The following is a 27797-nucleotide window of genomic DNA, read 5'->3' as shown; positions in this document are numbered from 1 at the left end:
GATCATATGGTTTTTGCTTTTAATTGTGTTTATGTGGTGACTCAAATTTATTGATTTGCATATGTTGAACGAACTTTACACCTTAGGAATGAAGCCTACTTGATCATGGTGAATTAACTTTTTGATGTGCTGTTGGATTTAGTTTGCTAGTATTTTGTTGAAGATTTTTGCTTCTGTGTTTATCAGAGATATTATCCGGTAGTTTTCTTTTTTGGTTGTTGTGTCTTTGCCAGGTTTTGGTATCAGAGTGATGCTGGCTTTGTAGAATGAGTTAGGGAAGAGTTTTTTCTCCTCGATTATTTGGAATAGTTTCAATAAAATTGGTACCAGCTCTTCTTTGTACATCTGGTAGAATTTGGCTATGAATCCATCTAGTCCTGAGGTTTTTTTGATAGATAGGGTTTGTTTTAATTACTGCTTCAAGTTCAGTACTTGATGTTGGTCTGCTAAGGGTTTCAATTTCCTTCTAATTCAACCTTAGGAAGTTGTGTGTTTCCAGGAATTTACCCATTTTCTCTAAATTTTCTAGTTAGTATGCATAGAATTGTTCATAATAGTCTCTGAGGATCTTTTGTATTTCTGTGGGATTCATTGTAATGTCAGCTTTGTCATTTGTGATTGTGCTTATTTGTATCTTCTCTTTTTTCTTTGTTAATCTAGCTAATGGTCTATCAATCTTGTTTATCCTTTCAAAGAACCAACTTTTAGTTTTGTTGCTTCTTCGTATGAATTTTTGGGTCTCAACTTTGTTCATTTCTGCTCTGATTTTATTTATTTTCTTCTGCTAGATTTGGGGTTACTTTGCTCTTGTTTTTTTAGGTCCTCTAGGCTTGATGTTAGATTGCTAATTTGAGATCTTTTAAAATTTTTGAGGTAGGTGTTTGGTGCTATAACTTTCCTCTGCTTTTGCAGAATCCCAGAGATGTTGGTGTGTTGAATCTCTGTTTCCACTTATTTCAAAGAATTTCTTGATATCTGCCTTAATTTTATTGTTTACTGAAAGCCACTCAGAAGCAAGTTGTTAAATTTTCATGTAATTTTGCAATTTTGAGAGATCTTGGAGTTTATTTCTATTTTTATTGCACTATAATCTGAGAGTATGGTTGGTATGATTTTGATATTTTTAAATTTATTGAGACTTGCTTTACAGTTGAGCATGTGGTTAATCTTAGAGTATGTTTCATGTGCAGATGAGAAGAAGGTATATTCTATACTTGATGGATGGAGTATTCTGTAGATGTCTTTTCGTTCTCATTGGTCAAGTGTCAAATTTAAGTCCAGAAATTCTTTATTAGTTTTCTGCCTTGATGATCTGACAATGGGGTGTTAAAGCTCCCTACTATTATTGTGTGGCTGTGTGAGTCTTTTTGTAGGTCTAGAAGTACTTGTTTTATGAATCTGGGTAATGATGTTGGATGCATATATATTTAGGATAGTTAAGTCTTCCTGTTTAATTGAACTTTTTATCATTACGTAATGCCCTTCTTTGTCCTTTTTTACTGTTGTTGGTGTTAAAATCTGTTTTATCAGATAAAAGAATAGCAACTCCTGCTTTCTTTTGTTTTGTTTTCTGTTTCCATGGTAGATCTTTCTCCAATCCTTTAATTTGAGCCTATGGGTCTCTTGAAGACAGCAGACAACTGGGCCTCATTCTTTTATCCAACTTGCGACTCTGTGCCTTTTAAGTGGGAACATTTAAACCACTTGCATTCAAGTAATAGTCATATGTAAGGTTTTGATCCTATCATAAGTTGTTAGCTGGTTGCTTTGTAGTTTCTATTTTGTAGTTGTTTTATAGAGTCTGTGGGCTATGTACTTAACAGTGCTTTTGTGGTAGCAAGTATCATTATTTTGTTTCCATGTTTAGAACTCTCTTAAGGATCTCTCATAAGGCTGGTCTAGTGGTAATGAATTCTCTTAGCACTTGCTTGTCTGGAAAATATTTTATTTAATGTTCTTTTATGAAGCTTAATTTGGTGGGATAGTTCTTTTTTGAATATCCCTAAACTTTGATACATCTGGAAGGCAGCTCATCTGGTGCTTGCTCTGAACTGAAAATGAAGGCCCACATTCTTGAGTATTCCTTCACTTAACTCTCGTATCTTCTTCTAAGGAGTTATAAATACTAACAAGAAGTCCATTCCAGGTTCCCCATTGTTTCAGTCTCTGCTTTCTTTTCTCAGGGAGTCCATTTTGCTGAACCTCACCTCCACTCCAACTTGCACTCTCTTTTCCAAAACACATTATTAACAAGTAGTAAATTATGTCATGGGATGTCAGTCTCCCAGTGTTCTGCCATTAAAATACGTGGGATAATGACCTCAGGACAAAGATTCCTTTAAGATATTTGCATTCACCATTATTTTTTTGCATGTTTTCTTTCAGATTATCTCAACTTTGGTCTCCTGGGACCACTCATTGGTGACAGTCAGAAAGTAAGTGTGAATTTAAAATTTTCTTCTTAGCTATAAATGGAAATCTCAGTTTTGTTCAGCGGTTTTCACAAGAGATGGTTCTGTTCAAGTGTTTTATCAAGAATAGTAGCATAATGAATGGGAGTTTCATATATATAAAAGATACTAAAGCCCCTTTAAAAAATTTATGGAAATGATAAATAAATAGAAATGAAGTAAATAAGGTACTATCTGCCTATCACCTTTGAATATTACTTATAGCATAATAAAGTATATTTGCAACCACTGAGTGGAGTAGTTTTTATATGGCATCTTCATCTCAGGCAGCTGCCAGAGTCTTCTCAAGGGGTACATTGCAACAGCCTCCTCCTTTATGTTATATTGGGTCATATTCCAAGAGGTATCTCAAATGGCATTAAGCACCAATTAACAGATATCAGATAGTCTGGCACCTAATTGGCACATAACAGATTTGTATTAGAGAATGAATGTGTGGGTGAATTAATTCATCAATTTGTGTGGCAGCTCTGCAAGGTCCTCACCACTGCAAGGCATTGTAGGGAGTTAGCTCCAAATCTAACTCCAATGTGGTTAGCTCCAAATGTGGATCAATTTTGGGTCTGTCGGTGACTATCTGGGTGACTATGGAACACATCCAAATATCTGTTTCTTGGTATTTTCGTCCATAAAATGGGACTAATACCACCTATTTTGTTGTTATGAGATTATTACAAGGATTAAATGATTAATATTTTCGAAATGCTTAAAACAGTAACTGGCACATGGCAATCACTGCGTACCTATTTCCCAGATCTTGGTTTCTAATACTGTTTTCCAACGAAATGAACCAGGGTTCCTTGGAGAAATGGCTGATTTGAGACTGTGGCAGGAAATATACAAGATGAGCCTGGAGCAACTTGTAGTGCCATAAAGTAAAGAAATGCGAAAAATAAAAATCTGCAATGATGGTTGTATGTGAAAAGGATACAGGACCCAATCGAAAGTACTTTCAATGTCCAAAGATGGAAAGTTCGAGCAAAGAAAGAAAGTTAGAATTAGGATATCACTTAAAGTACAAAATACATATCTATACTGATGTAAATACATGATTGAATAAATAAATGGAAAGAACATGGAAGAGTTTCAAATAATGTATGTAAGATACTCTGCCTTTCAGGGGGTAAAGCATAACCCTCCCTGGGGGCTGCACAGAATGACTTTCTTTCAAAGAGTATAGTAAAGAAAGGGAGGGGAAAAAGTAACTTCACAATGGAGAAACCCGAGCAAACACTATCTCAAGCCAGGTGACTAAGGTTAAATCAGCAGTGACAGGTCACATTGGTAGTAGGTACCCTTGACATGATATGATGAGAAGGGCACTTTGCCTTTGTGATCTTCCTCCCCAAAATACTTGATCTAAGTCTAATCGTGAGAAAAGCATAAGACAAATTCCAACAGAGCGACATGCTACAAAATATCTGACCAGTACTCCTCAAAGCTGTGAAGGTTATCAGAAACAACTGAAGTCTGAGAGATAGTCACAATCAAGAGAAGCCTAAAGAGACATGATGACTCAATGTAATGTGGGATCCTGGACCAAAAACAGGACGTTAGGTAAAAACTAAGAAAGTTTGACTAAAGTATGGAGTTTAATTCACAATAATGTATCAACATTGGTTCATCAAATGTGATAAATGTACCATGCTAATGTAAGATGTTAATATTTGGGAAAACTGGGTATGGCGTATACAAGAACTTTCTGTATTATCTTTATAATTCTGTAAATCTAAAACTGTTTGAAAATAAAACATTTATTTAAAAAACAGTTAAGTAGGCCAGGCGCAGTGGCTCACGCCTGTAATCCTAGCACTTTGGGAGGCTGAGGCAGGTGGATCACGTGAGGTTGAGAGTTCAAGACCAGCCTGGCCAACATGGAGAAGCCCCGTCTCTACTAAAAATACAAAATTAGCTGGGCGTGGTGGCACATGCCTGTAATCCCAGCTACTCAGGAGGCTAAGGTAGGAGAATTGTTTGAATCCAGGAGGCGGAGGTTGTGGTGAGCTGAGATTGTGCCCTTGCACTCCAGCCTGGGCAACAAGAGTGAAACTGTCTCAAAACAAGCAAAACAAAACAGTGAAGTAGACACACCAAAACCAAAAACAACAAAAACGAAAACAAACAAAAAAACTGGTTTGGAGGTATACCCTCCAATTTTTAAGTACCAAAATAAAAGAATTTTGATATTTTGAAAAATGTTAAGTCCAATTCATTTGTGTTTCAAGACTCACTCATGGAGAATGATATTCCGCATTAAAGTTTTGAATTGGATAAAGATATACACATGCATAAAGCATTCTGCTAGATTTCTGTCATCCTCAACAGCAGAAAGAAAATAATAATTGGCAAGTCAGAGCTTTTTTTCAAGAATGGCTGTTATTTGAGTTCAAAGTGGATTATGACGTGTGTTAGTTGTGTATTGCTACATAACAAATTGCCACAAATATAGTGACTTAAAACAATGAGTATTGTGCTCCATCTTCTTGGGTCAGGAGTCTGAGTGCAGCTTGGGCCTTTGCTTAGGGTCTTGGAAAGGTGTCATCAAGATCTTGACTGTGCTATGTTCTTGTCTGGAGCTTGAGATTTTTTCTTCTAAGTTCACGCAGTTGTTGGCAGAATCCAGCTGAGATTGTAGGACTGAGGTCCCCACTTTATATCTGGAAGTCACCTGGGTCACTCTCATGTCCTAGGAATCACCCACAGCTTTTTCCCATGTGGCATCTCACAGGCTTGTCACAACATGACAGCTTATGCCTTCAACGTCTGCAGGAGAAACTCCCATTGCAGCCTGCTAAGGCATCAAGGCAGTGAAATATTCAATGAAGGCATTGGCTTTGCCATATTTCGTTTGCTGAAAATCAAGTCACAGGTCGTGCCTGCACTCTGTGGGAGGGGATTACATAGGACATGAGTCAGTGGGGATCACCTGAGGGTGTGTCCTCTACAATAGGAGAATTACAAAACAGACGCCAAGTGGCTGGGCATTGGGACTCCACCACAGATGAGCAAACTAAAGGAGAGGCAAATCAGAAATGCTTGCTTCTTGCTTTCAAGCAAACTATAGCGTGAGGTAAATAAATAGGTTTCACCTCTTGCCCCCAACAAAGTTGTTAAAAAATACTCCTAAATACGCCTCAAAGTTATCAAGTGATAATTAGGATTATCTGAAGACGGAGGAGTCAGAGAAAAAGATTTGGAGACGGCTCATAAATAACATCATCATTTCCCTAATACTTTCTCTTTTTTAGTGAGGAAATTTGCACAAAAATATGTTCTCAACTCCATAGCAACAATGTCTATGCACCTTAATAACTCATTTTATAAAATTTCAAATAACATGATCTCATTTACAACTTTTCATGTTTTTTTTAGTTTTAAAATTTTATTGTAAATTTCAATTTCCAATTATTTACATATAGTATCATAGTTGGTACTGGATAGATACACAATTGAGTTTTGCATTTTGTTTTTTTTTTGTTATTTTATTATTATTATACTTTAAGTTTTAGGGTACATGTGCACAATGTGCAGGTTTGTTACATATGTATACCTGTGCCATGTTGGTGTGCTGCACCCATTAACTTGTCATTTAGCATTAGGTATATCTCTAAATGCCATCCCTTCCCCCTCCCCCCACCCCACAACAGTCCCTGGAGTGTGATGTTCCCTTTCCTGTGTCCATGTGTTCTCATTGTTCAATTCCCACCTATGAGTGAGAACATGTCGTATTTGGTTTTTTGTCCTTGCGATAGTTTGCTGAGAATAATGGTTTCCAGCTTCATCCATGTCCCTACAAAGGACATGAACTCATCATTTTTTATGGCTGCATAGTATTCTATGGTGTATATGTGCCACATTTTCTTAATCCAGTCTATCATTGTTGGACATTTAGGTTGGTTCCAAGTCTTTGCTATTGTGAATAGTGCCACTATAAACATACATGTGCATGTGTCTTTATAGCAGCATGATTTATAATCCTTTGGGTATATACCCAGTAATGGGATGGCTGGGTCAAATGGTATTTCTAGTTCTAGATCCCTGAGGAATCGCCACACTGCCTTCCACAATGGTTGAACTAGTTTACAGTCCCACTAACAGTGTAAAAGTGTTCCTATTTCTCCACATCCTCTCCAGCACCTGTTGTTTCCTGACTTTTTAATGATGGCCATTCTAACTGGTGTGAGATGGTATCTCATTATGGTTTTGATTTGCATTTCTCTGATGGCCAGTGATGATGAGCATTTTTTCATGTGTCTGTTGGCTACATAAATATCTTCTTTTGAGAAGTGTCTGTTCATATCCTTTGCCCACTTTTTGATGGGGTTGTTTGTTTCTTTCTTGTAAATTTGTTTGAGTTCACTGTAAATTCTAGATATTAGCCCTTTGTCAGATGAGTAGGTTGCAAAACTTTTCTCCCATTTTGTAGGTTGCCTGTTCACTCTGATGGTAGTTTCTTTTGCTGTGCAGAAGCTCTTTAGTTTAATTAGATCCCATTTGTCAATTTTGGCTTTTGTTGCCATTGCTTTTGGTGTTTTAGACATGAAGTCCTTGCCCATGCCTATGTCCTGGATGGTATTGCCTCGGTTTTCTTCTAGGGTTTTTATGGTTTTAGGTCTAACATGTAAATCTTTAATCCATCTTGAATTAATTTTTGTATGACGTATAAGGAAGGGATCCAGTTTCAGCTTTCTATATATGGCTAGCCAGTTTTCCCAGCACCATTTATTAAATAGGGAATCCTTTCCCCATTTCTTGTTTTTGTCAGGTTTGTCAAAGATCATAGTTGTAGATATGTGGCATCATTTCTGAGGGCTCTGTTCTGTTCCATTGGTCTATATCTCTGTTTTGGTACCAGTACCATGCTGTTTTGGTTACTGTAGCCTTGTAGTATAGTTTGAAGTCAGGTAGCGTGATGCCTCCAGCTTTGTTCTTTTGGCTTAGGATTGACTTGGCGATGCGGGCTCTTTTTTGGTTCCATATGAACTTGAAAGTAGTTTTTTCCAATTCTGTGAAGAAAGTCATTGGTAGCTTGATGGGAATGGCATTGAATCTATAAATTACCTTGGGCAGTATGGCCATTTTCACAATATTGATTCTTCCAACCCATGAGCATGGAATGTTCTTCCATTTGTTTGTATCCTCTTTTATTTCATTGAGCAGTGGTTTGTAGTTCTCCTTAAAGAGGTCCTTCACATCCCTTGTAAGTTGGATTCCTAGGTATTTTATTCTCTTTGAAGCAATTGTGAATGGGAGTTCACTCATAATTTGGCTCTCTGTTTGTCTGTTATTGGTGTGTAAGAATGCTTGTGATTTTTGTACATTGATTTTGTATCCTGAGACTTTGCTGAGGTTGCTCATCAGCTTTAGGAGATTTTGGGCTGAGATGATGGAGTTTTCTAGATATACAATCATGTCATCTGCAAACAGGGACAATTTGACTTCCTCTTTTCTAATTGAACACCCTTTATTTCCTTCTCCTGCCTGACTGCCCTGGCTAGAACTTCCAACACTGTGTTGAAAAGGAGTGGTGAGAGAGGGCATCCCTGTCTTGTGCCCATTTTCAAAGGGAATGCTTCCAGTTTTTGCCCATTCAGTATGATATTGGCTGTGGGTTTATCATAGATAGCTCTTATTATTTTGAGATATGTCCCATCAAAACCTAATTTATTGAGAGTTTTTAGCATGAAGCATTGTTGAATTTTGTCAAAGGCCTTTTCTGCATCATGTGGCTTTTGTCTTTGGTTCTGTTTATATGCTGATTACATTTATTGATTTGCGTATGTTGAACAGCCTTGCATCCCAGCGATGAAGACCACTTGATCATGGTGGATAAGCTTTTTGATGTGCTGCTGGATTCAGTTTGCCAATATTTTATTGAGGATTTTTGCATCGATGTTCATCAAGGATATTGGTCTAAAATTCTCTTTTTTGGTTGTGTCTCTGCCAGGCTTTGGTATCAGGATGATTCTGGCCTCATAAAATGAGTTAGTAGGATTCCCTCTTTTTCTATTGATTGGAATAGTTTCAGAAGGAATGGTACCAGCTCCTCTTTGTACCTCTGGTAGAATTCGGCTGTGAATCCATCAGGTCCTGGACTTTTTTTGGTTGTTAAGCTATTGATTATTGCCTCAATTTCAGATCCTGTTATTGGTTTATTCAGAGATTCAGCTTCTTCCTGGTTTAGTCTTGGCAGGATGTATGTGTCGAGGAATTTATCCATTTCTTCTAGATTTTCTAGTTTATTTGCATAGAGGTGTTTATAACATTCTCTGATGGTAGTTTCTATTTCTGTGGGATCGGTGGTGATATCCCCTGTATCATTTTTTATTGCGTCTATTTGCTTCTTCTCTCTTTTCTTCTTTATTAGTCTTGCTAGCAGTCTATCAATTTTGTTGATCTTTTCAAGAAACCAGCTCCTGTATGCATTAATTTTTTGAAGGGTTTTTTATGTCTCTATTTCCTTCAGTTCTGCTCTGATTTTAGTTATTTCTTGCCTTCTGCTAGCTTTTGAATGTGTTTGCTCTTGCTTTTCTAGTTCTTTTTTTTTTTTTTTGAGACGGACTCTTGCTCTGTCGCCCAGGCTGGAGTGCAGTGGTGCAATCTCGGCTCAGTGCAAGCTCTGCCTCTTGGGTTCACGCCTGGCTGGTACTGGCTGTTCCTTTCCATGTTTAGTGCTTCCTTCAGGAGCTCTTTTAGGGCAGGCCTGGTGGTAACAAAATCTCTCAGCATTTGTTTGTCTGTAAAGTATTTTATTTCTCCTTCACTTATGAAGCTTAGTTTGGCTGGATATGAAATTCTGGATTGAAAATTCTTTTCTTTAAGAATGTTGAATGTTGGTGCCCACTCTCTTCTGGCTTGTAGAGTTTCTGCCAAGAGATCAGCTGTTAGTCTGATGGGCTTCCCTTTGTGGGTAACCCGACCTTTCTCTCTGGCTGCCCTTAACATTTTTTCCTTCATTTCAACTTTGGTGAATCTGACAATTATGTGTCTTGGAGTTACTCTTCTCGAGGAGTATCTTTGTGGGATTCTCTGTATTTCCTGAATTTGAATGTTGGCCTGCCTTGCTAGATTGGGGAAGTTCTCCTGGATAATATCCTGCAGAGTGTTTTCTAACTTGGTTCCATTCTCCTGTCACTTTCAGGTACACCAATCAGACGTAGATTTGGTCTTTTCACATAGTCCCATATTTCTTGGAGACTTTGTTCATTTCTTTTTATTCTTTTTTCTCTAAACTTCTCTTCTCACTTCATTTCATTCATTTTGTCCTCCATCACTGATATCCTGTCTTGCAGTTGATTACATCGGCTACTGAGGCTTCTGCATTCTTCACATAGCTCTCCTGCCTTGGTTTTCAGCTCCATCAGGTCCTTTAAGGACTTCTCTGTATTGGTTATTCTAGTTATCTATTCATCTATTTTTTTTTCAAAGCTTTTAACTTCTTTGCCATTGGTTCGAATTTCCTCCTGTAGCTCGGAGTAGTTTGATCGTCTGAAGCCTTCTTCTCTCAACTCATGAAAGTCATTCTCCGTCCAGCTTTGTTCCGTTGCTGGTGAGGAGCTGCGTTCCTTTGGAGGTGGAGAGGCACTCTGCTTTTTAGAGTTTCCAGTTTTTCTGCTCTGTTTTTTTCCCATCTTTGTGGTTTTATCTACCTTTGGTCTTTGATGATGTTGATATACAGATGGGTTTTTGGTGTGGATGTCCTTTCTGTTTGTTAGTTTTCCTTCTAACAGACAGGACCCTCAGCTGCAGGTCTGTTGGAGTTTGCTAGAGGTCCACTCCAGACCCTGTTTGCCTGGGTATCAGCAGCGGAGGCTGCAGAACAGCAGATATTGGTGAACCGCAAATGCTGCTGCCTGATCGTTCCTCTGGAAGTTTTGTCTCAGAGGAGTACCTGGCCGTGTGAGGTGTCAGTCTGCCCCTACTGGGGGGTGCCTCCCAGTTAGGCTACTCGGGGGTCATGGACCCACTTGGGGAGGCAGTCTGCCCATTCTCAGATCTCAAGCTGCATGCTGGGAGAACCACTACTCTTTTCAAAGCTGTCAGAGAAGGACATTTATGTCTTCAGAGATTACTGCTGTCTTTTTGTTTGTCTGTGTCCTGCCCCCAGAGGTGGAGCCTACAGAGGCAGGCAGGCCTCTTTGAGCTGTGGTGGGCTCCACCCAGTTCGAGCTTCCTGGCCACTTTGTTTACCTAATCAAACAACTAATTGGGCAATGGCAGGCGCCCCTCACCCAGCCTCGCTGGCGCCTTGCAGTTTGATCTCGGACTGCTGTGCTAGCAATGAGCGAGACTCTGTTGGCGTCGGACCCTCTGAGCCAGGTGTGGGATATAATCTCCTGGTGTGCCGTTTTTTAAGCCCTTTGGAAAAGCGCAGTATTAGGGTAGGAGTGACCCGATTTTCCAGGTGCCATCTGTCACCCCTTTCTTTGACTAGGAAAGGGAATTCCCTGACCCCTTGTGCTTCCCGGGTGAGGTGATGCCTCACCCTGCTTCGGCTCATGCACGGTGCACTGCACCCACTGTCCTGTACCTACTGTCTGGCACTCCCCAGTGAGATGAACCCGGTACCTCAGGTGGAAATGCAGAAATCACCCGTCTTCTGCGTGGCTCATGCTGGGAGCTGTAGACCGGAGCTATTCCTGTTCGGCCATCTTGGCTCCTCTCCCTGACTTAATTTTTTTTCATTTTTGAGATTCAGTTTTTTTTTAATGCTTGTGTTTTAAAATTCTGCCTGCCAATAATTATTAATACAATGATACTGTTTAGCTTTTTAATATTTTACATGATGTTTGTAAATTTTGTATTTTAAATGTATTCAATATTTATTTTCACTAATTTCTTTTTATGAGTTCTGCATCCTTTTCTTATAAAATATGAATTACAAAAATACTGGCATGGCCATTTTGCTCCAGCATTGTAATCACTACCCAGATTTTTAGGACCTCAAAAATATATATTTTTCCTGATTGTTCTTTATAACACTTAACTGTCTAGAAATCCTTATATTTAGGTATCTGAAGTGCATTTGCCAAGTTTCTGCTTGCATCTGGAAATAAAGCACAAGATCCCTTATTAGACCTTGTGTCTAACTGTGAGTTTGGATCATGTCATCATTGTGTCTATGAATATCCACAGAGGTTACTACAAACCTCTTAGGGGACTGAACCAGGAACCTTTGCTGTTTATGTCTCAGATATGCAGCCACCATGAAGAAAGCAGGTAACCCGTGGAAACACAGCTCATTAGTAGCCAAGATGAAATGAAAAGGAAATATATACTGCAGTAATTTAATTAAGAAACTCACAAGAGGGGCTGGGCACGGTGGCTCATACCTGTAATCCCAGCACTTTGGGAGGCCGAGGTGGCAGATCACTTGTGGTCAGGAGTTCGAGACCAGCCTGGCCAACATGGTGAAACCCCATCTCTATTGAAAATACAAAAATTAGCTGGGCATGGTGGTGTCTGCCTGTAGTCCCAGGTACTAGGGAGCCTGAAGTGGGAGGATCACTTGAACCCAGGAGGCAGAGGTTGCAGTGAGCCGAGATCATGCCATTGCACTCCAACCTGGGTGACAGAGTCTCAAAAAAAAAAAAAAAAAAGAAAAGAAAAAGAAAAAAGAAATTCACAGGAGGAAGGATTTCCTGTGGCCCCCTTCTCCCCCTCTTCTCCGCTTTTTTTTTCAAGTCTCTACATGCCTATATTTTTCTTTACTCATTCACAATAAGCCTTAGGCTGTAGCTACTGGTTTCTCTTATGCCAAGGGGTACAAAGGATTGTTATTTAGCATTGTGAGAATGGGATCACCTGTACTATTGGTAAAATAACTAATTTAGCAGATAAAGGTCAGAGCTTACCTGCTTCCTTCTTTCCTCCTTGGGGTTGTTTTCTTTGTAGCAATTAAATAAAGGGATCTTTTTTGAAAATAGGAAGTAGATTAGAGTAAATAGAAGTAACCTTTCCTGTTTGTGAAGGAGGCATTCAGTGAAAGCTCAGAGCAAGTGCATTTATCTTTAGCTGGAAGGTCATAGAGCGAAGTGATTCTTGATCCGGGTTAAATTCATGGAAAGCCTTAGGATTTCTCAAGGTCGTTGCCCTGTGGTGGTCATCAGACCTCTTTCTCATGGTGTTAACTGAGCTTCACTAGGGATTTAGGTTTGCCTAGTGGTTTTATGAGATATATTTGCTGTGTATCTTAATATAGAAATCTGGTACACTCACCTTTTACCAAAATTCTGGATCTATTTATTATGTGAATAGAACAACCACTAGATCTTTTTGTCAAAAGAGCTGGGTTTATTTTGAAGTAATGCATTTTATAAATAGTATCTTTGTACATTATATCTGTCTTTCCATTTTATTTCTAGACCATCCTAACATCCTTTCTGTATTACGGTGATTAAATCCACATTGGATGATTTCTTTATTAGGGAGTGCCTAGGTAGCACGTGGCTGTGGCAGTCTGGGAAGACAGACATTCACCAACTCATTTGTTATTTCTCTTTATTTGGTACTATTCTTGGGGCCCTGTGTCCCTGAAATTACCTCCTGTCATTCTAAGCTCTCCTTTTCTGGGATTTCCTATTAAATATGTATTCTGTATTTGGTCATTCCCGGTCTTATTTACCCATTGTTTGCTAGTGATACTTTTTCTCTCCAGACACTGTAAGTTCTTGTAGGGCAAGGTCCTGCCTTCTTGTCTTTTATGCCGTCACAGTACTTGGTGACCTCAGCACTCGATGCCCACCTGCCACCATCCCTCATACCTCCTTCTCTCACATCAGATCAAAACACTGTTTCCTCAAGTCAAGTAAAAACTTACATACCTTCCATTTGCCCTGCCCCGTGCTCAAGGCCACAGAGATGGGGCCAGCCAAGCAAAACTTCCACAGCTGTCCTAGAACCTCCTACCCTCTTCTCAGGACCACTTTTCCCATCTCAGAGGTCCTAGGCTCCTTTCTAGGCATTTCTCCTGTGTCTCATTCTCTGACATCTTTATCCTCACTAAGGTCTCAGTGTAGGATTGCCCCCCTATAGCAATCATGTTCTAAGAGAGCGATCCTGAAGACTAGAAAGACTTCAGGCCCAAAATAATGCACTCCCAGTGGTGAAATTCTAGGCACCATGATAGGCAATGGTGGAGACATTTTTAACCCATCCTTGTCCAGCCTCCCTTAAATCACATCACATAGGTAGATGCATACATTGCTTGCTATGGGTCTACCCTGTCTAGGAACTATTAAAAAACGGAAATGTTGATCTCTGTTCTTAAGGTGCAAATAACCTAGCAGGGGTGTTACACTAAACATGCCTGTGGAGAAAGATGAATGTACTGCTTAAGAGGTGTTCTAATCACATAATCCTGGGTTCTCACCTCAGTTTCTCTATACTAGCTGTTTAGCCTTGGGCAAGTTTCTGAAAATTTCAGAGGCTCATTTTCTTTATGAATAACACTGGGATAAGAAAGCCTATTCTAGATGGTTATGAAAATTCAATGAGATGTATAATATAATTGAATATCCACATATTATATATCATATATATAATATAATGAGATATCTCATATAATTATATGAGATAGTATATGAGATAATTTATGCAATTCTTGGTATATAGTAAATAGCATGACACTTGCGCCATCAATAAGCTTGAGGAAGGCAGTGTGGAAGTCTGAGGCTGAGAACAGGAGTGTGGAGCAAGGCAGTGATGAAGGTGGAGGAGGCTGGAGGGCTTCACAGGAGGGCATTTCTTTGCTTCATGGCAAGCACTAAGTGTTGTCCAATATCTGTGCCTGCACAGGGTGGATACTTCGTCATTTGATCAATTCTTGGAGGCAACCTGCTGAGGTGTGCTGAAAAGTATGAGTGGAACCTGTCAAAAGACAAAATTACAATTGTAGTCGAAACATTGAATTGGCTTTTATTTGTGATTTTAGACTCAGGCACCATCTCATTCTATAAAATAGAATGGGTGCTCTGATGGGCTCAACAAGAGGGGGCTTATAGGCAGTAAAAGGCGGAAGAAAGCAGAAACAGGGAACAAAAAGCAGATCAGTCATTTCAAAGACCACCTTGAAAAAGGTCACTTTCCTTATAGAGTTAAAACAGAGGGGACTTCTTTATTATGCTGGCTCAGGTAAACTGGGCCTCTTCTGATTGGTTGCTATGAATCTCTTGATTTTTGGAAAACTGGCCCATTTCAAAGTTCAGTGTGATGATGTGGCACTTAGCACAAGTGACTCCATTTTGATTTGGTCTGGTCTGTTGGGGCCTAGTGCAGCAGCCTAATCCAAAATAATGACCTTCCCTAAATTTTTGTTTAATAAACCCATGCACATTATCACTTTACAGCTTGAGGGATAAAGGTAGCTTCCTCCCTTATTGTAGCTGTTTATTTCTAAGTCTCTCTCCTCCATTGGACTATGTGGTCCTCAAAGCAGGGATCTGGCAGTTCATTCCTGTTATCTTCAGGTCATGAGTATAAGTACATGCTCAGTGCTTAATAATTGGTAGAGTTATTGAAAGGGTAGAAGATGCAGGAGTTTTATTGCCTGAAGTCTTCTAACAACACCAGTGATCAAATGATGCATTTACTAAGACTAAGTACAAGGATGTGAACATATTTTTACTGCATGCAAGAACATGGTTCCGTGAAATGAAAGATGGAAATATTGTGGTTTGTGGTTCTCCAAAACAACATTGTTTGTGGGGTCAGAGGAGAAAAAATATGTGACTTAAGAAAGTTGCAACAGCCTTGAAAATGCTGGGTTTGCTGCTTGATGAGAAAAAAAGCCCAAACAACACCCTCCCCCCAAACTCCCAAGCACATAAAACTGGAAGAAGAGCCTGTGTAAAATCAAGCCGGATGCCAAAAGGGACGGGTTGGCAGATTGGAATAGATTATTGCGAATTCCTGCAGCCACCTGGCATGTGATTTAACACTTCTCTGAGCTTTTGTTTTTCCATGCTATTTGGGGCTGAATTTATTCCTATCTTATTGTCCTTGTCAAAAGCAATGATTTTTTAAAAGGCCGTATATTTTCTTTCCATTCTTGTTTACACCTTGCTATCCTGCTGTTTACGAGATTGGTCTCTCACGCTCTGCCTGGGGTGTTTTCTATTCTTGTGTAGTTAAAATTGCCAAAGGAGTTTTTTGAGCTGCTCTATTTTAAAGAATGGGAGGAGCCCTGCTGCCTTGTGGAATCCCAGCATGGCATGGCATCTCCCCAATAAAAGAGGCACGTAGCTATTATGAACTTGTGACCAACTGTGAAACTTTACACATTCGAGTATTTTAAATGCTTGAAAGTGCCTGCTGTGCATCTTGTTACAGAGATGTAATACCAGACGTGCTTCTCACATGGGTTGATGACTCCTTGGAAATTGCCTAGAGAAGGATGAAATGTAATTTCTTTCCAAAGTGGAGCACTTGCCATCTTCTCCCTAGCACTGGGTTGGAAATAATGTTCTATTGCCTCCTGTCCCATCCCCTCGGTGGGTTGTCATAATTAAATGAAATGATGGATGCAAAGTCCTTTAGCCACTAGGCACTTAGTAGGAATTTAATAAAATATACTAAGTGCCACTATTTTATTAAATAAAAAATTATTTAATAAAATATTTAATACAATAATAAATTTTATTCAATTATTTAATAACATAAAATAATAAAATTTAATAAACCTCATATTTTATTGTCTCCCTTTAACATATTATGTCTCTCTTTAACATATCCTTTAAGAAGTGGCTCTAGAGAGTGTGGCACAAGAGTTTCTACGTGTTTCAAATTTACCTGCATATAGGGTGGATCCAAGTAAGTGAAAATGGCATCAAAGTAGCCAAGAGGAAAGATCTAGTCCAAAGGGAACATTAAATAGCTGCATGGAATTCTCCAAAATGGGCATAGATGTTGACGATGATGACGAGGTTATTGCAGGGCTGGGAATAGAGAAGGTGAGTAGGACATTTGCTTTTGTGCAAAATTAGAAGGTGCCAAAAACTCCATAATCAAAATAAATAGCACTTAGCACAATGTTTTTCAAAAATCAAATGCAAAACATCCACAATGGACAAAGATCAACATTTTAAATAAAGATAGGATCAATAACAGTGCTGTGCAGAGTCACATTGGAATCCAGGGCAAAAGAAAAAATCAGTAATAGCGAATCTGTGTTAATTTAAAATGTTGATATTTTATTCATCATGAATGTCTTCATTCATTTTGATTTTCTTTAAAACATTGCATTAAAATATTACTTATGTAGATTTATACTTTTATGGCACCACCTTAAATCTTGCGCCTAAAAGCGGGCTGCTCACCTACCTGGCCTCTCCGTGCCCTTGCCCTGGGGTGATGTCCACTATGCTGGGAGGAAAGTCCCAAAGCGGCCTTCAAATATCCACTCCTTATTTTCTCTTGATCCACTCTGTAGTCCTGAGTTAGTTTAACTATGATCTCATGAAAAGACTATACCAACTGAAATTCTGATGTTTTTCCCAATCAAGTGACTGCAATGAAAGGTATAGTTTGGAAGGAAAACAAAGTAAATCATTAATCAGAAGCTTGGTTTAGGCTGGGGTCAGCAAACGGTGGCTGGCATCCTGGCTGGCTGCTTTGCAGGTAAAGTTTTATAGGCACACAGGCCCACCCATTTGTTTTTGTGTCAACCATGGCTGTTTCTGTGCCTCAATGGCAAGAGTCATCATTGCAACCAGAGACCGAACGGTATACAAAGCCAACAATATTTACCATGTGGCCTGTTGCAGAAAGAGGTTGCAGGCTTCTGATTTAGGTTATTAAAGCACTCAGATGTTCTTGGATCAGAATGTGGTTTTGGCAGTGATTTCGAACTTCCAGTTGTTTGAAGATTATATATCAGAAAATTCAAGCATGTTTACAAAGAATCATCTGTAAGAAGTGAGGGAAACGGGGGAAGGGATTAGAGTTCAAAAAGTAAATCGAGAGAAGCAGCAGGTGTGGTCTGTGTCTGTCCCTGCCCTGTGGAGTTCCATCAGGGCCCAGCTGTGATTTGACATCATAGAAATATTACATACTTACATGAACTTGACATCACCTATAATTGATGGTAAGCAAACAGTGAGTTTGAAAAACTGCATTCATCTGCATAAATGAATCACATAAATGATTCATGGATTTAATTACTTCATTCTGTTAATGTGGTCAATTTCAAATTGACTTACTTCACTAATTCAGCAAGCATTTATGGAGTATCTATTTATGCAGAAACTGTATGAGTTTCCTTCAAGGTAGTCTACATCTAAGTCTGAGTGTCAGCAAATAGAGATAGGGAGGCCCTGGAATCATATTCTGATGCTCCTTGAATTTGGGGTGCATAGAGGAGACCACAGGGAGAGAAGAGGAGAAAGAAAGCTCATTGAAGGTTCTGGATGCTGGCTAGGGAGCTTCAACTTTAACCAGTAGCCAGTCAGTAGCTTCCTTTATCAAGGGAGTGGCATGGCCACATCTGCACTTTAATCAGGATGTTAATTGAGTAGTGGTGTGTGGAGGGGTAGAGGGTGGATGTAAGTAGAAGTTGGGGGACTAGTCAGAAGGCAATTTAAATAGTGTGGGATGGTTTGTAGACATACAGAAATGACAAAGACCTCAAGTCAGTGGCATCCATGGAAATGGAAGGAAAGACATATCTGAGAGAATGTTGGTTAGGGTAAAACCAACAAGTGCTCAGCCACTTGCTGAGGTCAGCCTCCTGAATTTGGAGTTGAAGTGATTGGGAGGCTGGAGAAGGGAAGAAATAGAGAGTCCAGATAGAAAACCAAGTAGGGGGTCAAAAAAATATCCCCAGGGAAAAGAGAAATGCACCAGAGAGAGAGAGAGGAGAGGAGAGAGATTGGTGCTAGAAATAAAGATTTGGAATTATCTGAGAAAAGATAATCATAGAAGCCATGGGCATAGAAAACATCAAGGGAAGAAGTTAGAGAATGGAGAGGAGCTCTGAAGAAACAACTATGGTAGGATTGTCAAATTAAAAAATGGGAAGCTCGGTTAACACTGAATTTCAGATCAACAAAGAATAAAATTTTAGTGTAAGAATGTTCCATGCAATATAAAAATTATTCATTATTGATCTGAAATTTAAGTTTAATTGGGCTTTCTGTATCTTTTTTTGCTAAATGTGACCACCTTTGATTGTGGGGATTACTCTCATTTATGGGATGGGCAAAACAGGAGGAAACTGGAAGAGTCTAGGAATGGACAGATAGGTCCCAGGAGCACCAGGATGTTGCACTACCACAGAATCAAAGGGCAGAGTGGGTTTCAGAAGGGTAGAACAGAAAGCTCAAAGCCATTGCGTTCGGCAACCTGGAAATCAGTAGGGACCTTGCAGGAAGCAGAGAGAGGTCTGGCTGCAATAGATTGAGTAAATATAGGAAGAGTGATGAAAATAATCAGTTAGACCCTTCTTTTGGGATGCATGATGGAGAAGAGGAGAGAGATGGAATTGTAAAGGGTAATAAAATAGAAGGAAGGCTTGTAGAATCACAGAGGCGGAGGCTGTTTTCCAGCCTTGGGGAAGGAGCCCAGAGAGATGGTATCCTGAAGATGTAAGAGGGGTGGTGGTGAAGGGATGGAGTGAGATGTGGATGATGCTGGAGGGGAGACCAGGATATAAATGGAGGGATTAACCTTTCCATGAAGGATGCTCCCTCTTTATTGGAGTCATGAAGGAAGGAAGGGGGGAGATGGGAAAAGATGTGGTGATTTTGAGAGTAGGGAAGGAAGACCTTTTATTTCTTTTTGCTTTCAGACTGTACTATAAGAGTGCATGATATAAAGGAGGGATTAGGGGAGCAGAGGAGAGGGAACTCAGGCTCAAAATACTCCTTCTTTGCGGATTGCACAGGACAGATATGATGAAGAGCTCAAAGGTGCTTATAATTCATCCAACTGGGAGCAATTTATTTCCCTCATCTTGTGTCTTCTTCCAGCTCCAGAGATCCCTATCGATTCACAGCATAGCTGAATTACTCACCAGGGAAGGGAAAATAACAGAAACAGAATTGAACAGGCTTAGTGTCCTCCATTTTATTCAACCAGGAGACCCTGGTCTTAAAAGGATCAGGGCCATTTATGCTCATCCCTAGTCCTACAGGAGCACAGGAGTGGGCATTTTGGGGAATGTGTGGGATTTCTAGTCTGGAGTCTGTGTCTGCAGATTGTGTCATGTGGGGTTAATGGCTTTGCCATGTCACACCCAGCATACCAGGGACTCACAGATATACAGGAGACACACACTAACCCCAGTAACCCTTCTGTCTTTTAGAAGCTGAGGTCAAAAGGCAGCCAGGCTATCCTGCAAGTGGGAGAGGATGAGACTGAGGAACAAAACAGCCGCAATCTCTTAGCCACTTTTCCTCTCTGCTGGTAAGAGCAGGGATACCTTTGTGGCACAGGGAGGAGCCATTTGCAGAGCTGAGGAAGCCTGGGAAGGCTGAGAGAGAGGTATTTCAGGGAGGAGGTGGAGGAGTGCTGTCTACCCAGGGAAGCTCTTCAGTGGCTCCACCTCCAGAGAAGAGCAACATTTCCAACTTCTCTACAGTTCTCATTCTCTCCCTCGCTCTTGCCCCAACACAAAAGCACAGATGAAATTCCTAAACATAGCCTGGGCGCGGTGGCTCAAGCCTGTAATCCCAGCACTTTGGGAGAACAAGGTGGGTGGATCATGAGATCAAGACATCGAGACCATCCTGGCCAACATGGTGAAACCCTGTCTCTACTAAAAATACAAAAATTAGCTGGGCATGGTGGCACACACTTGTAGTCCCAGCTACTTGGGAGGCTGAGGCAGGAGAATCACTTGAACCCGAGAGGAGGAGGTTGCAGTGAGCCGAGATCACGCCACTGCACTCCAGCCTGGTGATAGAGTGAGACTCCATCTCAAAAAAAAAAAAAAAATTCCTAAAAGTAAACCACTGCTGTCTAGTTATTTTTAGTATTTGCTGTTAGTATTTATCAAGCCTTTCAGTGTTAATTTGTCTGCCCACTCATTTCTTTTCCTGCCTCCACGTGCTGGGCTTGGGATGGAAGGAGCACGCATAAGCAGCAGCTGGTGACCGCACAGAAATATGTCCTGGAGAGTAGAGGCTGTAAGCCTTTAAAATCGATCTTCTCCACCCCTGCCTTGCAGAGAAGAAAGAAAGGTCTTTATTCCGTTAGCCTTGGAGAGCAACACAGTTGTTGGTGAAAGTGAAACCATTAGAATGTCTAGGTGGTATTTAGTTAGGTCAGGGGCCCCAGCTGAAGAGCTGGATCAGGGAATCCACACATGTGCACAATGTCATAATGCAAGCAAAAATGGGTCAGAGGCCAGGTAAGCAAGCGGAAATTAGGAGGAAGCACATGCTGGGGGAGAGAAAAGTATAAAAAGCCACGGCATCAGTCAGGGATTTGAGGGAGCTGAAGGTTGAGAGTAAGATGAGTAGGGCTGGTGTTGAAAAGGCCAGAGGAGGAAAGCTCTGCAGCACTCCGATAAGGTACAGCTTAATGCTGCAACACTGCTTGTTCCTGCCTTGGCCGTCAGTCCAGTCACCTGGAGGCAGCCTTGCCCAGAGCAGCCACATTGCTCTGTAGAGGAACTCTAGGGCATGTTCTAACAGAGAGCTGTTGAAAGGAGCAGGACCAGTCCAAATATGAGTCACATCAGCCTGCGTGGTCGCTGGACCCCTGGCCAACCCATGAATGTATTCATTTCTTAGGAAGCAGAAAGAAGTTTCCTTTTACTACTTCAAAAAAACATATTGGCTTCCTTTTTGCATTCTTTTCTTACTTCATTATTTTTTCCAATTTCTAGGAAAGTATAATGAATGAAGTAAAAAAAAAAAAACTCAGTGGATGGGCTAACATGAGAATGGAGTGGACAGAATCAGTGAACTTGTAAGTAGAATAGTAGAAATTTACTGTATCTTAGCAATAGATCAAATAGGCTGAAGGAAAAAAAAAGAAGGGCAGGGATCTACGGGAATATAAAAACTACCTAACGTGTGTCATCAAGAGAAAAGAATATGGTGGGTGCGGTGGCTTACGCCTGTAATCCCAGCACTTTGGGAGGCTGAGGTGGGTGGATCACTTGAGGTCAGGAGTTTGAGACCAGCCTGGCCAGTATGGTGAAACCCCATCTCTACTAAAAATACAAAACTTAGCTGGGTGTGGTGGTGCATGCCAGTAATCCCAGCTACTCAGGAGGCTGAGGCAGGAGAATCACTTGAACCCAGGAGGCAGAGGTTGCAGTGAGCCGAGATTGCACCACTGCACTCTAACCTGGGCGACAAGTGTGAGACTCCATCTCAAAAAAAAGAAGAGAAAAGAATAATGCAAAGAATAAAAATGGGGTAAGTGCAATAAACTTTCCTTCTCCTCTTAAGTTTTCTAAATTATATTTCATGGTTAAAGCAAAAAATAACACTATCTGATGTAGTTCTTGATGTACGTAGATAAATATTTAAGAAAATTATTTTATAAATGAGGAAAAGTAAAGGAATGTAAAGGGAGGTAAGAATTCTACCAATAGACTCTGGTAAGTTGTGTATATTTATTGTAATAAGGAGAGCAACCATTGAAAAAGCGAGATAAAGAGATATACCTAAAAACACTATAGATAAATAAAAATGGAATTCTTAAAAGTCCTAAATACCCACGATAAGTCTAGAAAATCAAAATAAAGGAAAAAAAGTAGAGAACAAACAGGAAACAACAAAAATGGCAGATATTAGCCCAAGTATATCAATAATTACATTGACTATAAGTGGCCAAAATATACAAATGATAGACGATTGACATAATGGATTAAAAAAAAACCCCAACTATATGCTTTTTATAGGAAATTCCTGTCAGATATAACAATATAGGAGGATAAAAATTACAGAATGAAAAAATGTTTTAATGTAAATATTAATTTTTTAAAAAGCAGGAATAGCTATATTAATGTTAAAGAAGACTTTAGAGAAAAGAAAATTACCCAGGACAGAGAGGGACATTATATAATGATAAAAGGGCCAACCTACCAGAAAGACATAGCAAACATGCATATTTTGCATGCACACCCTAAATATATACCCAAAAATGTGAGCTGCAAAATATGTGAACCAAAACTGATAGAACTGAAAAAAGAAATAGGCAAATTCATAATGAGAGTTAAAAACCTCAACACACCTCTCTCAATAACTGATAGAACAACTAGACAGAAAACCAGCAAACATAGAGAAGACTATAACATTATCAATCAAGTAGATCTAATTTACATTTATACAATCCACCCAACAACAGAAGAATTGACTAACAAAATATATACCAAAATATACCATAAACCATAAAACAAACCTCAACAAATTTAAAAGAATTGAAATTGTACAAAGTGTATTCTCTGGCTATAATCAAATCAAGCTAGATATCCCTAACAGAAAGATGGCAGGAAAATCTCCAAACAGTTGGAAATAAACAACAAACTTTCAAATAGAATCTGTAGGTCAAAAAGAAAGTTTCAAAGAAATAAAAAAATACGTTAAAGTGAATGAAAATGAAAATACAACATCAAAATTTATGTGACTCAGCTAAAGCAGTTCTGAGAGGAAAATCTATAGCACTAATATAATGCTTACTTTCTAAACGAGGAAAGTCTCAAATTGATAATCTGAGCTCCTATCTGAAGAAACTAGTTTTTCAAGAAACTAGAAAAAGAAAGAGCCAAATAAACCCAAAGCAAGCATAAGAAAGGATATAATAAAGATAAAAGCAGAAATTAATAAAACTACAAGGAGGAAAACAATAAAGAAAATAAATAAAAAGCTAGTTCTTTGAAAAGAAAATTGATAAACCTTCAACAACACTGACAAAGAAGAAAGAAGACACATATTGCCAATATCTGGAATTAAAAAGGGGACATCACTACAGACCTGCAGACATCAAAGAGAATAATAAGGACATTCTACAAATAACTCTGCACATTTAAGTTTGACAACTTATATGAAATGAAGCAATTTTCCAGAAAGCACGAACTAGCACAATTCATACAATATCGAATAGATAATTTTGATAGTCTTGTAACTGAGGAAATAGAATTAGTAATTTAGAAACTCCCAAAACAGAGAGTTCCAGGTCCAGATGGTTTCTCTAGAAAATTCCAGAAGACATTTAAAGAATAATTAATGCTAATTCTCTACAACCTCTTCTAGAAAATAAAAGATGAGGAAATATTTCCCAATTCATTTTATGAAGCCGAAATTATTTTGATACCAAAACTAGAAAAAGCACAATAAAAGAAAACTAGAGACTAACTACTCTTATATAGATGTGAGAATCCTAAAAATATTGATAAATAGTGTTCAGTAATATATAAAAGTAATTATATGCCATAACCAAGGGTGGTTTATTCTAGGGATAAAAGAATGGTTCAATATTTGAAAATCCTCAATGCAATTCACTATATAAACAGTCTAAAGAAATAGGTGGGAATTGAACAATGAGAACTCATGGACACAGGAAGGGGAACATCATGCTCCGGGGACTGTTGTGGGGTGGGGGGAGGGGGGAGGGACAGCATTAGGAGATACACCTAATGCTAAATGACGAGTTAATGGGTGCAGGAAATCAACATGGCACATGGATACATATGTAACAAACCTGCACATTGTGCACATGTACCCTAAAACTCTAAAGTATAATAAAAAAACAAAACGACAACAAAAAAAAACATTCAAAGCTAAAAAAAAAAAAAAAAAAAAGAATCACAATCATACTAACTGATGTACAGAAACCCATTTGACAAAATTAAACAACATTCATGGCAAAAACTCTCAGAGAAATAAGAATAGAAGGAATCTCCCTCAAATTGATAAAAAGTATCTACAAAAACACCTATAGCTAACATTGTACTTAATAGTAAAAGATTGAATTCTTTCTCCATAAGATCAGGTAAGGATGACTGCTCTCACCACTCCTATTCAATATAGTACTGAAAGTTTGACATGCAATAAAGTAAGAAGAGCAAATAAAAGCCATACAAATCAGAAAGGAAGAAATAAAACCATTCCTATTTGCAGGCGACATGATTGTCTACTAGAAAAATTCAATAGAGTCTATAAAGAAAAAACCTCCTAGAACTAATAAATGAGTTTAGTTAGGTTGCAGGATGTAAGATAAAGATATCAAAATCAATTGCACTTTTATATACTAGCAATGTACACATGAATATAAAAATTAATTACATAATGTCATTTACAATCTCTCAAAAACATATGCAATACATATGTGTATATCTAACGAAACATGGGATTTATATGCTGAAAACAACAAAATGCCAATAGAAGCAATCAAAGAGTATCTACATAGTAGAGAAATGTGAATTGGATTTGTGTTTGTGGATTGGAACAGTCAACTTAGTAAAGATGTCAGTTCTCCCCAAAATGATATTCAGATTCAGGTTTAATGAAATTCTTATAAAAATCCCAACAAGGATTTTGGAGACATATATAAGATTATTCTAAAATTTATATGAAAAAGTAAAGCAACTAGAATTTCTAAAATAATTTCAAAAAGGAAAAATAAAGTAGGAGAAATCACTGAACCTAATTTCAAAATTAGTATAGCTATCGTAGTCAAGACTGTGTGGAATTAGCAAAGAGATTGATACATAGGACAGAACAGAGAATCTGAAAACAGTTACATATTCGTCACCCCACAACTTAAAAAGCAACTCAAAATGGATCATACACTTAAAACATAAAACTAGAAAACTTGTAAAAGAAAACATACCAGAAAATCTTCAATACCTATGGACTGTTGAAGAGTTCTTAAACATGATATCGACCGCATGATCTATAAAAGAAAAAAATCAATAAATTGGATTTCATCCAAATTTAAAATGTTTGTTCTGTGAAGAACTGTGTTAGAAGGATGAAAAGACAAGCTATAGACTAGGAGAAAATGTTTGCAAAACACATACCTAGATCAGACTAAAGAACTCCAAACTCAACAATTTTTTAAAAAAACAAAAATCCAATGAGGGAATGGGCAAAAGAGATGTCTTATTGTAAACGATATTTAGACGGCAAATAAGCTCATGAAAAGATGTTCAGCATCCCTAGCTACTGGGGAAATGCACATGAATGCCATGATGAGATAGCACCACACACCTATTAGAACAGCTAAAATAAAAATAGTGATAATGCCTATATTAGTCTGTTCTCACATGGCTAATAAAGACATACCTGAGACTGGGCAATTTGTAAAGGAAAGAGGTTTAATTGATTCACAGTTCAGCATGACTGGGGAGGCCTCAGGAAATTTCCAATCATGGCGGAAGGGGAAGCAAACATGTCCTTCTTCACATGGTAGCATCATCGAGGAGGAGAATGTGTACTCAGTGAAGGGGGAAGCCCCTGATAAAACCATCAGATCTTGTGAGAACTCACTCATTATCATGAGAACAGGTTGGGGGAACCGCCCCTGTGATTTGATTATTTCCACCTGGTCCCTCCTACGACACGTGGGAATTATGGGAACAACAATTCAAGATGAGATTTGGGGTGGGACACAGTCAAAGCATATCTATGTCAAATGCTGGTGAGGATGCAAAAAAATGGAATTATCACGCAATGCTGGAGGTTAAAATGCTAGAGTCACTCTGGAAAATAGTTTAGTGGTTTCTTTAAAACTAAACATACATTTACCATGTGACCCAGAAACACTCTCCTGGACACTTATTCCAGATAAATGAAAACTTTATCTACACAAAGCCTGTACATAATTGTTCCTAGCAGCTTTATTTTTAATAGCCCAACACTGGAAACAAACAAAATGTCCTACAATAGGTGAGTGGTTAAGCAAACTGTAGTACTTTCATACTATGGAATACTTCTCAGCAATGAAAAGGAACAAACACCACTGATACATGCAACAACTTAGATGAATTTAAAGGACATTATGCTGAGTGAAAAAAAAATATCCAAAGGTCACATACTGTATGATTCGATTTACTAATATTCTAGAAATGACAAAATTATAAAGATGGAGAACAGATTAGTGATTGTCAACGATGAGGAATGGGGGCCCAAGGGGTGAGTATAACTATAAAATGGTAGTAGGATGGAGTTCTGTGTGGTGATGGAACACTCCTGTATCTTGATTGTAGTGGTAACATGGATGTACATGTGTGATAAAATAATATGGAACCGTAAAAAAAAATTACATATGGGTTTGCCTCAACACAAATATTGTTCGTTCTTGCTATTCTTGGGCTTATTTATATGTGAAAAAGATACCATTTGTATGTAGTTGGCTGTTACTTGCTTGCTTTCATTCATTATGTTTCTAAGGTGCACCCAAGCTATTGCATGCTGCTGTGGTTTATCGATATTCCATGTTATCTAATATTCCATTTAATGTCTATCACTCAAGTTATTTCCTTGTTCTCCTGTTGATGGACATTTGTGTTAAATCTAGCTTTTTGCTGTTTCGAAAAAGTCATGTTTGTGCATGTCTTCAGGGAAAGTGTGCAAGAATTTCTCTGGATGTCTCAGTCTGTCTGTACTGCTGTAATTAAATACCTGAGACTGGGTAATTTATAATTAATAGAAATTTATCTCTCACCATTTTGGAGGCTGGGAAGTCCAAGATCAAGATGCAGGAAGTTTAGTATCTCGTGAAGCCTAGTCTCTGCTTCCAAGAGTGTTGCCTCCTCAGGAGGGGATAAATGCCGTGTCCTCAACATGGCAGAAGGGCAGAGGGGCAAGAGGGCACTCCCTTCAACCTGGAGCCCTTTTATAAGTGTGCTAATCCCATTTGTGAGGGTGGAGCCCTCATGACTTAATCACCACCCCCAAGGCCATATCTCTCAATACTGTTGCATTGGGGATTAAGTTTTCATATAAATTTTAGAGGGGACACTGTCATTCAAACCATAGCACTAGAGAATATACATAGGAGTGATTTGCTCAGAGGGAGGGTATGAGAGCATTCTACTTCATAAGAGAAGGTTAAATTGTTCCAAGTGGTTATATCAATTTCTACCCCCACTATCAGTTTAATTTGCATTTTCTTAATTAAAGATGAGGTTGCTCATCTTTTCCTACATCCATTCACCATTCATCTTTTTCTCTTCTATGATGTGCCTGTCAGATCTGCTGCTTATTTTTTTTTCTATTGTGCTGTCTTTTTATGACTGATATATAACATTTCTTTATATAACCTAAATACTGGTCTTTTGTTCATTTCAAGTGTTGCAAACTTGTCTCACATATTGGCTTGTGTTTTCGCCTTCTTCATTGTACCTTTGGATGAATGCAAGCTCTTCATATT

General features: G+C 38.8%; 1 protein-coding gene across 6 annotated transcripts in view; it reads left to right on the top strand.

Annotated features, from left to right (window-relative positions):
* Positions 1–27797, top strand: part of NCALD (neurocalcin delta) — a 456181-nt gene that overhangs the window by 216115 nt on the left and 212269 nt on the right. For all 6 annotated transcript variants that reach the window (XM_055286938.1, XM_055286937.2, XM_063643503.1 and 3 more), the window contains exon 3: positions 2386–2435. The gene's annotated coding sequence lies outside the window, so the exon portion shown is untranslated. The remainder of the gene's footprint in view (positions 1–2385; positions 2436–27797) is intronic.

The sequence above is a fragment of the Symphalangus syndactylus genome, chromosome 7 (genome assembly GCF_028878055.3).
Source record: "Symphalangus syndactylus isolate Jambi chromosome 7, NHGRI_mSymSyn1-v2.1_pri, whole genome shotgun sequence".
Taxonomy (NCBI): Eukaryota; Metazoa; Chordata; class Mammalia; order Primates; family Hylobatidae; genus Symphalangus; species Symphalangus syndactylus.
The sequence above is the reverse complement of the archived record's forward strand: the minus strand, read 5'-3'. Positions and strand labels throughout refer to the sequence as shown.